This window comes from Pongo pygmaeus, chromosome X (assembly GCF_028885625.2).
Source record: "Pongo pygmaeus isolate AG05252 chromosome X, NHGRI_mPonPyg2-v2.0_pri, whole genome shotgun sequence".
Classification (NCBI taxonomy): domain Eukaryota; kingdom Metazoa; phylum Chordata; class Mammalia; order Primates; family Hominidae; genus Pongo; species Pongo pygmaeus.
Window position 1 is genome coordinate 9,901,382 of NC_072396.2, and position 12,134 is coordinate 9,913,515.

Here is a 12,134-nt window from a genome sequence, read left to right on the forward strand (position 1 = left end):
AAGATAAAAAGCCTAGTTTTTTTTTTTGGCATATGGGTGTCCAGTTGTTCCAGCACCACTTGTTAAAAAGGATGAATTGCCTTTGCTCCTTTGTGAAAGATTAGTTAAGTATATTTGTGTGAATTCCTACTGCCTTTTAATTAAAATTTTGGGTACTGTTTATGGGGAATGCTGGTAGTATTTGTTGCAAGCAGATTCTTGTTTTCCCCTCCCTCCAGTCAATAACTGAAAATAAGTGTTTGCAACACACACGTGCGCACACACGTACATGGCTAGTGCAGTGGGTTTCTGTGTAAATCACTGTGGACCCCTCGCCCTGTTATCCTTTAGCTTTCTCAGAATACACTAGCTCCTTCCGGCTCTACTTTATTTCCTTGTTTTCTCCCACCTTATAGGACTGCACATTTGAAAAATCGTTGAAACAGATTAAATAACACAGTCTAATTGTCACCCACCTACAGCCCATCTAGTATTTCAAAAAGAGGAATTTTGGTGATTTCATGATAAATGTAGGCAGTCTCTCTTCCTGTCTTAGGTCTTACAGTGTCCTTTGGGGTCCTGTGAGTCTATGATAAAAGATATTGACTCTTTACGGGTAATAAGGCTGGTGGGATTATGGGGATATTATCAAACAGTCAAGATGAATTCTGAGCTCTTTTGCATTGTCAATTACAGGAGCTCAGCTGTAAATCCTGGCCACACTGGGCTCCAGTTTGAGAGTGAGGATTTCCACCACTTTCCCATACTTTAAAAGATTGGCATCTGCCAAGTAATCAAAACACACAAAGAGGCCTTTTAACCAAGTTTAGCTTGGAATTTCCAACTGCTAACCACAAGCAGGTCTGGCAAGCTAGGAGGCCGGTTGGCTGCGCAGCTACTCCAGAGTGTGCGGTAGCCGAGGGCTGCGTCCGCGTAAAGCCCAGAGCTGTAATGATGTCAACTTGTTATTTACTTTCCAAATCTGAATGACTGAGCAAGGCGAAAGGAGAATCAATCAACCACAATGTGACCCTACAGGCGGAAAAAACGCAGCGCTCCCACCAGCAGGCGGTGGGGGAAGGGAAGCACGTGTAGCCAGGGCAGGGTTGCATCATGAGCTCGCTCGGGTTTTCTATTGCACCCTTCGTTTTTCTATTGCATGTAATACCTCAGCATCAGTCTGCACAAGCCCAGGGAGCCCAGGAGCAACGAAGGGCAGGCTCAAGGGAAGGCCCCACCAAGTCCTTCTGGGGGGCCTTGAATGGCAACTGATACATAATAAGACACAATCTATTCTGCTGATTCACAATTATGGAGACTGTGTAAGTGTGTATTTTTTTATTGATGTCCTCTAATGATGGTGTAGCAACAGTCGTTTTGCATCATTGACGTTTTACAGCAATATTTTGCAGGGTAATTTTGAGGTCCGCCTTTTTGGTGGAGGACCAGCCTCTCAAAAACTCACCTCCGGCCGGGCGCGGTGGCTCACGCCTGTAATCCCAGCACTTTGGGAGGCCGAGGCCGGCGGATTTTCTGAGGTCAGGAGTTCAGACCAGTCTGGCCAATATGGTGAAACCCCGTCTCTACTTAGCCGGGCGTGGTGGCGTGCGCCTGTAATCCCAGCTACTCGGGAGGCTGAGGCAGGGGAATTGCTTGAACCAGGGTGGTGGAGGTTGCAGTGAGCCGACAGCGCGCCACAGCACTCCAGCTTGGGCGACAGAGCGAGACTCCTTCTCAAAAAAACAAAAACAAAAAAACAAAAACCTCACCTTGGGTCCCCCTCCCCCCACAACCAGAACAACAAATGGTCTAGAGTTCGAGGAAGAGCAAGTGAGGTTATAGTTTAGATTGCTGAGTGCACCGGGCTCTTAGCACGAAGCTCATTATATAGTAAAGTAAGGGGCAACAATATTTGAAAAATATTCAACGAGGCCGACCCCAGAGGTGCTGGGGAGGGGGAGTGGAGATCTGTTTAACTGAATTAAGGCTGCGAGTGGTGAGGAGTAGCCTACGTGGAGGGGAGGAAGGAGCGCTGGGGACTTAGGTGCACCTGGGCCAGGCCGTGTAAGCCATTGCAACATAAAGCACTTTGCAAGGGCCAGAGGGCTGAAGCCTGGGGGTTGGGGTGGGAGTGATGAGGCCCGAGTGCCCAGGTCCCCCCAACCTCCTCAGCCCCCACACCCGAGCTCCTGGCGCCTATGCCTGTGTGTCTGAGTTTGTCCCTAAGCATTTCTGGCTCTTCCTGGGAGGTGTTTTGCAAAGGTCGAGGCTCCGCCGGAGCACCCACTTTTTGAGCTGGGGTGAAGACTACTGGGGTGTCTTCTAAGACGCCGATTTTGAGGGAGATTCACCATCGGGCAGGTGGCAGGGGGTTCTGTTGGGGCACCCGGGTGGCTTCCTTTTTGGGGTGGGGGAGGGTAACACTTTAGCAGTGACCGAGGTTCCCCTGCCCCCTAGAAACCGAGGGGGTGGCCGAGGTTCCCGTCCCCTCGAGGCAGTCGTGGAAAGGCTGGGTTTGGGATGTGATGGGGGTAGCCCTGGGGTCCTCTCAGTCCCACGGAGGCCACGGGGAAGGGACCGGGACCGGAGCAACTAGGGAGAGGCCCGGGTTCCCCTCACCCACCCTAGGCGTGGGGGAGCGGGGGGGCTTGGTAGGGACGCTGGTCCCCCGACCGTGGGGCAGGGGCTGGGTTGGGACGCGGGTCCCCACCAGGAGCCGCGGGGGAGGGGCAGGGCCGGAGTCCCTACCCTCGTGGGGGAGGGGCTGGTTCGGGACGCGGCTCTCCCGGGGCGCAGGGGCGGGGCCGGGTGGGACGCCGGGTCCCCTCCCACGGCCGTGAGGGAGGGGCCGGCGGCGGGGGCGGACCCCTGGCGGTCCTCCTGGCTGGGGTCCGCGCGCTCGCGGCAGCTCCCCGTGGAGGTCACTGCCCGTGCCGGTCCCTCCCGCTGTCCCGCCCTCTCCCGCTGCTGCTGCCGCCGCCGCCGCCGCCGCCGCGCCCGCCTCAGCGCCCCCACTCCGCGCTCGGGAGCGAGGAGCCGCCAGCGCCCCCGCCCCGCCGCCGCCGCAGCGCCCTCCGGCCGCCATTCGCCACCGAAACTTTCCAGCGCCCGCGCTCTCTCCGGGACTCGGCGGCGGCGGGGCGGGGGCGGCCCGGGGGCGGCGCGCGGCTGCTCCGGGGCGCCGGGCCCTCTTCGGCCGCCGCACGGCCGGGGCTCGGAGGCTGCCGGCCGGAGGGAGGTTCGGAGCGCGGCCGGGCGCGCGGCGCCGCCACAAGTTGCGCTGCTCGCGACGAGGTGAGTGCGCAGGGCTCGGCGGGCCAGGCGCGGGGTCCGCAAACTTCTGCGGGGAGGCGGGTCCCGCGCTGACCCTCCAGGGTCCGGCCGGCGGCTCGGGGCGCCCGGACGCTCCACTCGCCCCTGGAACTCCTGTAGGCGCAGGTCGCCAACTGTCCCCGCGGCGCTCGGACTGGGGTGCGGCGCGCTCCCAGGAGCCTGAACAATACCCCGAGGTGGCCGCTCCCCAAAGTGCCGGCGCGCCTTGCGGGGAGAGACGGAGGTCGGCGGGGGGCTCCTTTGTTTTGGGGAGGGGGAAGTGGCCGGTAAGTTTAGGGAAGCGCTGGGCTTTTCCTCCGGTGCCCCTTTGTCTGCCGATCCTGGGGCTTGCTGGGCAGACCTGCGCCACCGCGGGCTCGGGGGACCGGGGTGGAGGGCGGTGGCGGGATTTCCCCGCTGTTGGGGAGGGGAGCCCCATTCATCCCCGGGACGCGGGCCGGCCCTCCCGGACCCGGGTGGAAGCGCAGCCTCGCGGAGTGGGGCAAGCGGCGGGCGAGGTGGCGCGGGCCCCGTGTCTGTTCAGTTTCTGACGCGCAGAAACTGTCAAGGAAGTCAGGAGCCCCAGTCCTCCGCTCATCTCCCCGGCCCGAGCGCACGGCTGGGCTGGGGGCATCCCTGGCCCGTCGAGGGTCTGCAGAGCGCCGCCCGGGGAGAGCGCAGACCTGTTGCTGTTCCTGGGCTCTGGCGGGGCGGGTGGGGTGGGTCTCGCAGATCCTGGGCCCCGGCCTTGCTATCCAGGGGGACCTTCCCTAACGGTGGGACCGGTGCTCGGAGTGGGGTATGGGGAGTGCGCCTTCGGGAGTCGGCGCTGGCCGGATATGTGACAACTGTGGGTCGCTGGAGGCCCGCCTGCGCTGGGATAGGGCCTGGACTTCACGTGCGTCGCCTGTGTTCGGTCAGACCGGGGCCGGGGCTCGCTCCGTGCAAGGCCTCGTGTTCCTCCAGCCAGCTGCGTTGGACGTTCCACAAAGGTAGGGACTGACGTTTATTTTCGAGTCAGTGATGTTCTGGAACAAAACCTAAAAAGAAACAAAAACCTACCCTTTATTGTATTTGCAACTGTTTCTGCTTTGCATTGTCATGTGTGGTTTGACCTGCCTTCTGGATGTTTTCCTCTCCTGAAACATCGCCCAGTCCGTGGTTTAACCTGGAAGGCGAAGGGGAAGGAAGGCAACCTCCCTACTAAGGTTCCAGGCAGTGGCTTTGGTGTTGGAAGTGGCACTTGACGATTTTATGAAAAGTTTACGAGTCTTTCCTAGAAAAGATGTAATTAAGAAAAATAAAATACAGAAGAACGTTGAGTATGACGCGTTTATTTTAAAGGGTAGTCATGTCTCAAATGTGCTGCAGATTTTTGTGGAAAGCCACCAAGCTGGGTAACTAATGCAAACAACAAAAGTTGTTCACCACTGGATCACGGGCCCTTAAGGCGATTCCAGCCCTTAGTAGAACACACACCTGTAGGGCAAATATGGAGATTTGTGGTGTAGTGCTGCCACCCTCGCTCCCCCACTCTCAGGCATTTTGCCCCTTTACTGGGCTCAGAGAAGTTCTCTCTGCTAGTGGTTTTAAAGAGGAAACAGTTTGCAAAAATAATAACTTTATTGTAGACATACTTAGAAGTGAACAATTTCAATTTCTGGAGTTTTCCCATCAATTATATCAGTACCACTGGTTCTGTACAACATCATCTTAGTTAGAAGATTTTTTTTCACCTTTTAAGGTGACGAACAGAGGCGGGAAAATGGTCCCTGCGGAGGGAGGCCATCTCCAGCAGGTCCCGAGTGTCAGGAGTTCAGATTCTCCGATCTACTCCTGCTGGATAGGAGCACATCTCCGCTAGAACCTGGGTCCGGCCTCCTCCCAGTTTTCTGCAGGGCGTCCAGATTTCGGTGCTCTGCCCCGCAGCAGTGCCCTGTGGGCCTCCTGGCTTAGCTGATCAGCACAGCTTCTCTGCCCAGCGAGGCAGGACCATCCTTGCACTGCTTTCCTGATGCGTTGGATTTGCCTTTTTTCCTTCCTTAGGAAAAATAAAAAAACCTAATATGCTACATCCGAGAAGTTGTTAATCTTTCACTACCACATGCATTGAAAAATCAGTTCCACCCAGGAAGCAACACTAAAGGCATATTGTAAACACTTTTTTTTTTTTTTTGAGTTGGAAAGATAAACTTTTTTCCCCCATAACTATTTTTAGTTAGCCGGAGACTGGACTCGAGTTTTTCCCCGTCTTGCCCACTCCACTCCCGCCCTCACTTTCTGTGGGGCTCGACCACATGGACCATGCTGGCCAGACTGGCAAACATGAAACCCACCAGAACCAAAAGAAAAGCTGGATGTGGGAAGGGGCTGAAGAAGTCTACATGTTTCTAAAGGGCAAAGAGCCTAGGCTGAGGAGAGGCGTTTCAGATCTCCAGGGGAGAAAGACAGCCGTTAAGGAGTCCGCCGGGCTGCTGCCTGCCTGGCCAGCGGGAGCCTGACTTCAGATGGCTGCACCTCCCAAGCTGGCCCCCTCCCACACAGCCATCGCCATCCAATATTTACGGAGAATCCACCGCATGCCTGAAGGTTGCAGAAGTGAATTGGAAACCGTTATAAATGGAATTGGAAGAAATTTAAAGTTAAGATGGAAGAGAGAATATGTTGAGTTTTCAGAGGAAGTCGGGTGCTGCTTCCTTTTCTTGTCTAGGTTTGTTCTTGTCCGATGGGATCAGAGAGATTTGAGATGGGGCATGATAGGCGGCAGGTTCAGGAGAAAGGGAAGCTTTAGAAATGAAGGTAGAAAAGATGCTTGCTTATTGGAACAGTATTTTCAACGTTGAGCTCTGGTATGTTGCAGCCAACTAATGGTTCTCATTTGGGACAGTTTTGTCCCCCACCTTTGAAGGGGGCATTTGCCAATGTCTGGAGACATTTCGCTTCCTGCAACTGTTAAATTAGCAAACAGGTTGAGCCAGCTGGGCGTGGACCTGCGTTTTCCTCGTGGAGGCCCTCTTCCAGGTGTCAGTAGGAAAAGGGCTCCCAGAGTGTGGTCCTGCTGCGGGACCTTGGCCCCCACGTCCAAGTGAGCCCCAGAGGTGCCCCAAGCCCTGCCTGGTCATGGGGAATCTGGGCTCCTGTTGAACTTGGGTGCTGGGGACAGCTGTGAGGGAAACCTGGTTTGCAGCTAGCTTGCTGTGCACTGACTGGAGCTTTGGGCAAATCAGTGAACTTCTCTAACATTAATTTTCTCATTGAGAGAGGAGGTGGGTAGGGGTGTATATATATATATGTAATTATATATATAGGGGTTGGGGAGAGGGACAGAGAGATTTCCCAGGCTGCTTGTATTAAAGGAGATAGAGTTATTATATTTCTCATTTAGTTTTTATTTATTTGTTTATTTTGAGACAGTGCAATTATTATAGCTCACTGCAGCCTCTACCTTCTGGGCTTAAGCAATTCTCCTGCCTCAGCCTCCTAAGTAGCTGGGAGTACCAGATGCGCACTACCATACCTGGCAATTTTTTTATTTTTATTTTTAGTAGACACAGGCTCTCACTGTGTTGCCCAGGTTGCTCTCAAACTCCTGGGCTCCAGTGATCCTTCCTACTTGACCTCCCCAAGTGTTGAGATACAGGTGTGAGCCCCTTTACTCAGTCTAAGGAGATAGAATTATTATAATGCTTGGAGCCTAACATGCCTTTTTTGTTTGTTTGTTTGTTTCTGAGACGAAGTCTCTCTCACAGCCCAGGCTGGAGTGCAGTGGTGCGATCTCGGCTCACTCCGCCTCCCGGGTTCAAGCGATTCTCCTGCCTCGGCCTCCTGAGTAGCTGGGATTACAGGCATGCCCTACCACAGCTGGCTGATTTTTGTATTTTTAGTAGAGGTGGGGTTTCACCACGTTGGCCAGGCTGGGCTCGAACTTCTGACCTCAGGTGATCCTCCCGCCTCGGCCTCCCAAAGTGCTGGGTTTATGGGCATGAGCCATCGCGCCCGGCTAGCCTAACATGCTTATAGTTTCCTGTTTTCTGAAGTTGGGAATTGGGTCTGGAAAGGTATCACCATCAGTCACGATGGTGTCTAGTAGTTTGCTTTCTTTTTTTCCTTTTCCCTCTTACATTTTAGGGCTATATCTATATAATTTTATAATTTAAATTACCATATGGTAAATTTGTCTTCTTTGGGTGCATTATGAGTCTTGACACATGCGTAGATTGGTGTGACCACTATCATAATCAGGAGAGAGAACAATCTCCTCAGCCCAGAGATGTTCATGGCTCTGTCTCTCACAGTTCCTCCACAGTCACCCCCCCAGGACTGAATCTGGGGCACCCGCCCATCTGCTCTGCTCTGGAAGTCTTGGGGATCCCATCTGAATGTAACACATGGTGGAATGCCTTAGGTGAATCCATCCGCTTTTCCAGTACCACCTTTGCCTCCTCTCTCTGATGACACATGAACTTCATGCCTTTGTGTGCTTTGGCCAAGCTGCTTTTCTTAGAACAGCACATTTTGCACTGTAGATGTTATCAGAAGCAAGGAAAAAACAGCTTTGCTCCTTAATGTAAGAAACCACAGTGGAAAAAAATCAGGTGTGTTGTTGAGGCTGCTAAAGCTTTGCTTCTTTTTAAAATTTTTTTTAAATTTTTCTGGATACGTAGGTGTATATATTTATGGGGTGCATTAGATATTTTGATATAGTCGTGCAATGTGTGATCACATCATGGAGAATGGGGGTATCCATTCCCTCACGCACTTATTCTTTGTGTTACAAACAATCCAATTATACTCTTTTAGTTATTTGCTCTTTTTTCTTTTCTTTTATTTTGAGACGGAGTCTCACTATGTTGCCCAGGGTGGAGTGCAGTGGCGCGATCTCGGCCCGCAAGTTCAAGCGATTCTCGTCCTTAGCCTCCGGAGAAGCTGGGGCTAGAGGCATGTGCCACCACACCTGGCTAATTTTTTTGTATTTTTAGTAGAGATGGGTTTCACCATGTTGGTCAAGCCGGTCTCGAACTCCTGACCTCAGGTGGTCCACCTGCTCAGCCTCCCAAAGTGCTGGGATTGCAGGCATAAGCCAGCGCGCTCAGCCTATTTATTTCCTCTTTGTTCTATGCCAGTTAGTTCTTGATGCCTCATTGTTTCAGATGGGACATTTTCTAATGTCGTGTTTTTGTTTTTGTTTTTTTGAGACAGTTTCATTCTTGTTTCCCAGGCTGGAGTGCAGTGGCATAATCTCTGCTCACTGCAACCTCCACTTCCGGGATCAAGCAATTCTCCTGCATCAGCCTCACGAGTAGCTGGGATTACAGGCATGCACCACCATGCCCGGCTAATTTTGTATTTTTAGTAGAGATGGCATTTCACCATGTTGGTCAGGCTGGTCTCGAACTCCTGACTTCAGATGATCCACTCGCCTTGGCCTCCCAAAGTACTGGAATTACAGGTGTGAGCAACCACGCCTGGCCTCTGATGTCCTTTTAGAGGATGTTACCCTCACTTTTATTGCACAGTTCTACCAAAAGGTACTTCATATGTGAAATGTATCAGAAGGTTATAGTCATGGCTTTAGTTTAAAAACAGGATACATGTTCATTAAGAACCTTTGCTGTTTTCCCAATGGGTTAATCACGTAAATATAAAATAGGCTAAAAATATCAAGTTGTTTTTGCCTTTGTTGTAGAAATAAAAAAATGAATTCCTACATCTGTGCTTCTATGGAGCTGCTAACCTGTATTTTACTTTGGGCCATATGTCGCTTTCTGTGATCTCATGACGTGGCATGTTTTCTGATATAATCCTTGTCCTGGCATTTTGGTGACTTTTGTCCTGCCTGAGGTGGTCTGCCTGGTTGTGTCAAGTCACAACCTGTGCATGCATGTCCTACCGTGTAGAGTTAAAGGGCTGGATGAGTGGCCTCAAGCCTTTTCCTCCCTCCCAGGTGTGAAGATTTGGTTTGGAAGATGGACCCTGCTTCAAGGTCTGGGAGGCCATGTTTTTTTCAGACTGGTTAAGGATGACGGTTTTATGTTAACTAAACATTGGGATAAAGTGACAGTTGTTTATGTCCCGTGCCTAGAGTATGAGTTTTCCCATGATTAAAATAAGCAATATTTTGGTAAACATTGATAAGTTAGTTGCGCATTTTAGTTCAGAAACCCACAGCGAGTCAGAAGGCGCTTTGTGCTGCTGGGCGCCTCTGAGTGATTCCTGGGAGTGCGGCAGTTCTCCAGCCCCAGGAGACCCTGTGAAAGAAGCACAAACAATGCTCACGGCAAAACTCACAGTGTTTATTCTTGACCTGGGTGTCTGCCTTGAATTCTTGTCATTTTTCCTATCGTGGTGGATGTAGCCGGAATGCTTTAAAGAAAACATGAGAGTTTTCTCTGCTTGTTTCCCTTGAGCCTGGAACCGATTATGACCCCAGATAGCCTGCACAGGGCTCTTTCCTTTCTGGAACACCTGCCCAGGCTAGAATACGGGAGTAGGGAGGAGGTGAGGTTCTGTCCTGCCCGGTAACCTTCCCGGCCAGCTCTCCAAGACGCTGAAACCTTCCTTCGGGTCTGTTGAAACCGCATCCCCAGCACCATCATGTCGGAGCAAGAAGAGAAGGGCATGTGTCCCCTTTAGGGAAGCTTGACTCATTCCAATTAGGGACCTGCCTGTTGTTAGGCTTTGGAGTCCATATGAACGTGCAGTGTTGTTCAGTGCTGCGAGCATTTTTGCTTGTCTGAATTTCCTGATAGATGGGAATTTGGACAAAAACAAGCTTATTTTACATGGTGCCATTTTATTCCTTAAATCAATAATAACAAATACTTTATTTATTTATTTTTAGAGATGAGGTCTTGCTCTGTTACCCTGATCATAGCTCACTGCAGCATTGGCTTTCTGGGCTCAAGTGATCCTTCTGCCTCAGCCTCCCAAGTAGCTGGGCCGACAGGCACAAGTCAGCATGTCCAGCTTTTTTTTTCTTTCTTTTTTTTTTTTAATTTTCAATTTTTTTCTAGAGATAGGGTCTTGCTGTGTTGCTCAGGCTGGTCTCAAGCACCTGGACTCAAGCAGTCTTTCTGCATTGGCCTCCCAAAGTGCTGCGATTACAGTTGTGAGCTACTGTTCCTGGCCAACATATACTTTAATATGGCAAGACCATATAAAATAATTTTAAGAGGCTGGGTGTGGTGGCTCATGTCCCCCAGCACTTTGGGAGGCTGAGGGGGGCAGATCACGAGGTCAGGAGATCGAGACCATTCTAGCTAACACGGTGAAACCCTGTCTCTACTAAAAATACAAAAAATTAGCCAGGCATGGTGGTGGGCGCCTATAGTCCCAGCTCCTTGGGAGGCTGAGGCAGGAGAATGGCGTGAACCGTGGAGGTGGAGCTTGCAGTGAGCCGAGATTGCGCCACTGCACTCCAGCCTGGGTGACAGAGCAAGACTCCGTCTCAAAAAAAAAAAAAATCATTTTAAGAACTGGAGGAAAATTCAGCAGGACTGAGTCGTGATTTCAATTTCTGGTGCACTGTGGGTAATTGGATAATTCTGTGTCAGCCTGGACGCTTGTGCTCCTTTAGTTGTCACTGTTACCTTGTCATCTATGTGAAGATGAGAAATGAAGTTGAGTGGAGAACTGTCGCCAAAGTCTGCCATGTAAAAATCGGTAGTGCCAATATGCAAAGGTAATTCCCAGCTGCTATAAAAGTCCAGGTGGCTTCACAGTTTCAGATTGTATTTCCCGAAAGCGTAGAGAATTGATATCCCTGAATAGGAAATTGACGTCCCTGCCATTTGGTTCATTTGGGGAACAGAATAAACTTGTGTCCTTGTCTTCAGTTCTTTTTTCAACAGAATCTTATCAAGCATTTGACTCCTACACAACTGTAATGCCAGCTCCATGTTGATAAAAACTCAAGAATTCAAAATTATAAACTTGAAAACAGCAATTGCCAACTTCTGACAGTAGCAGGAGAGTCTGGAGGACCTGTTCAGAGGAAGTCGGGTACTGTTTCCTTTTCTTGTCTAGGTTTGTTCTTGTACGATGGGATCAGAGAGATTGAGATGGGGCATGATAGGCAGTGGGTTCAGGAGAAAGGGAAACTTTAGAAATGAAGGTAGAAAAGATGCTTTCTTATTGGAACGGTGTTTTCAATGTTGAGCTCTGGAATGTTGCAGCCAACTAATGGTTCTCATTTGGGGCAGTTTTGTCCCCCACCTTTGAATGGGGTTTGGTTTGATTCCCAGTTTGATTATGAAGAAAATATCAGATTCAGCTTGCGTTTTCAAGACACAGTGGTTCTATGTCAACTTCAGCCATTTCCAGGGATCTGTCTTAGGATACTTCAAAAAGCCTAACCTTTGAGATGCACTCAGCTCATAAGTTAGTGAAAATAAGAATGAATGATCTTCCCTGTCCAGTACATGACAGAAATTATTGTAGACCAGATGAGAACAAGGAGAGATGCTTGTTGATATTACATGTCACGGGATGCTCTGTTAAATTTTATGGGACTCTGAGTGTAATTCCTTTAAGCCAGTAGTCTCTAAATTTGGGGGAAGGACAGGGGACAGAAATGACTTGTTTCAGATTTTAATTCCCAAAAGGGTCTTAGTGAGTTTCATGCCCTCTGGCAGGTGCACAGCAAGATTTATCGGGATGCAGGAAGAAATTATGAAAATGTCCATTAAGAAAACCTCTAATACTTGTAAAAAATATATTTCTTGTCCATGAAATGCATGTTACTTGAGTATTTTATATATTTAATAAATAAATTACATGAGTTAGGAGCACCTTCTGAAAACTTTTTTGCTGAAAAGGATATATGATGAAAAAAACATTTATGA

General features: G+C 50.4%; 1 protein-coding gene across 3 annotated transcripts in view; it reads left to right on the forward strand.

The window, feature by feature from the left end:
• The first annotated feature begins 1,093 nt into the window (after positions 1-1,093).
• TBL1X (transducin beta like 1 X-linked) overlaps positions 1,094-12,134 on the forward strand; it is a 256,300-nt gene continuing 245,259 nt past the window's right edge. The window contains exon 1 of one of the 3 annotated variants that reach the window (XM_054470831.2): positions 1,094-1,301. The gene's annotated coding sequence lies outside the window, so the exon portion shown is untranslated. Of the gene's footprint in view, positions 1,302-2,860; positions 3,274-12,134 lie in introns of those variants that run through there. The other 2 variants (XM_054470830.2, XM_054470824.2) reach the window with 2 other exon arrangements.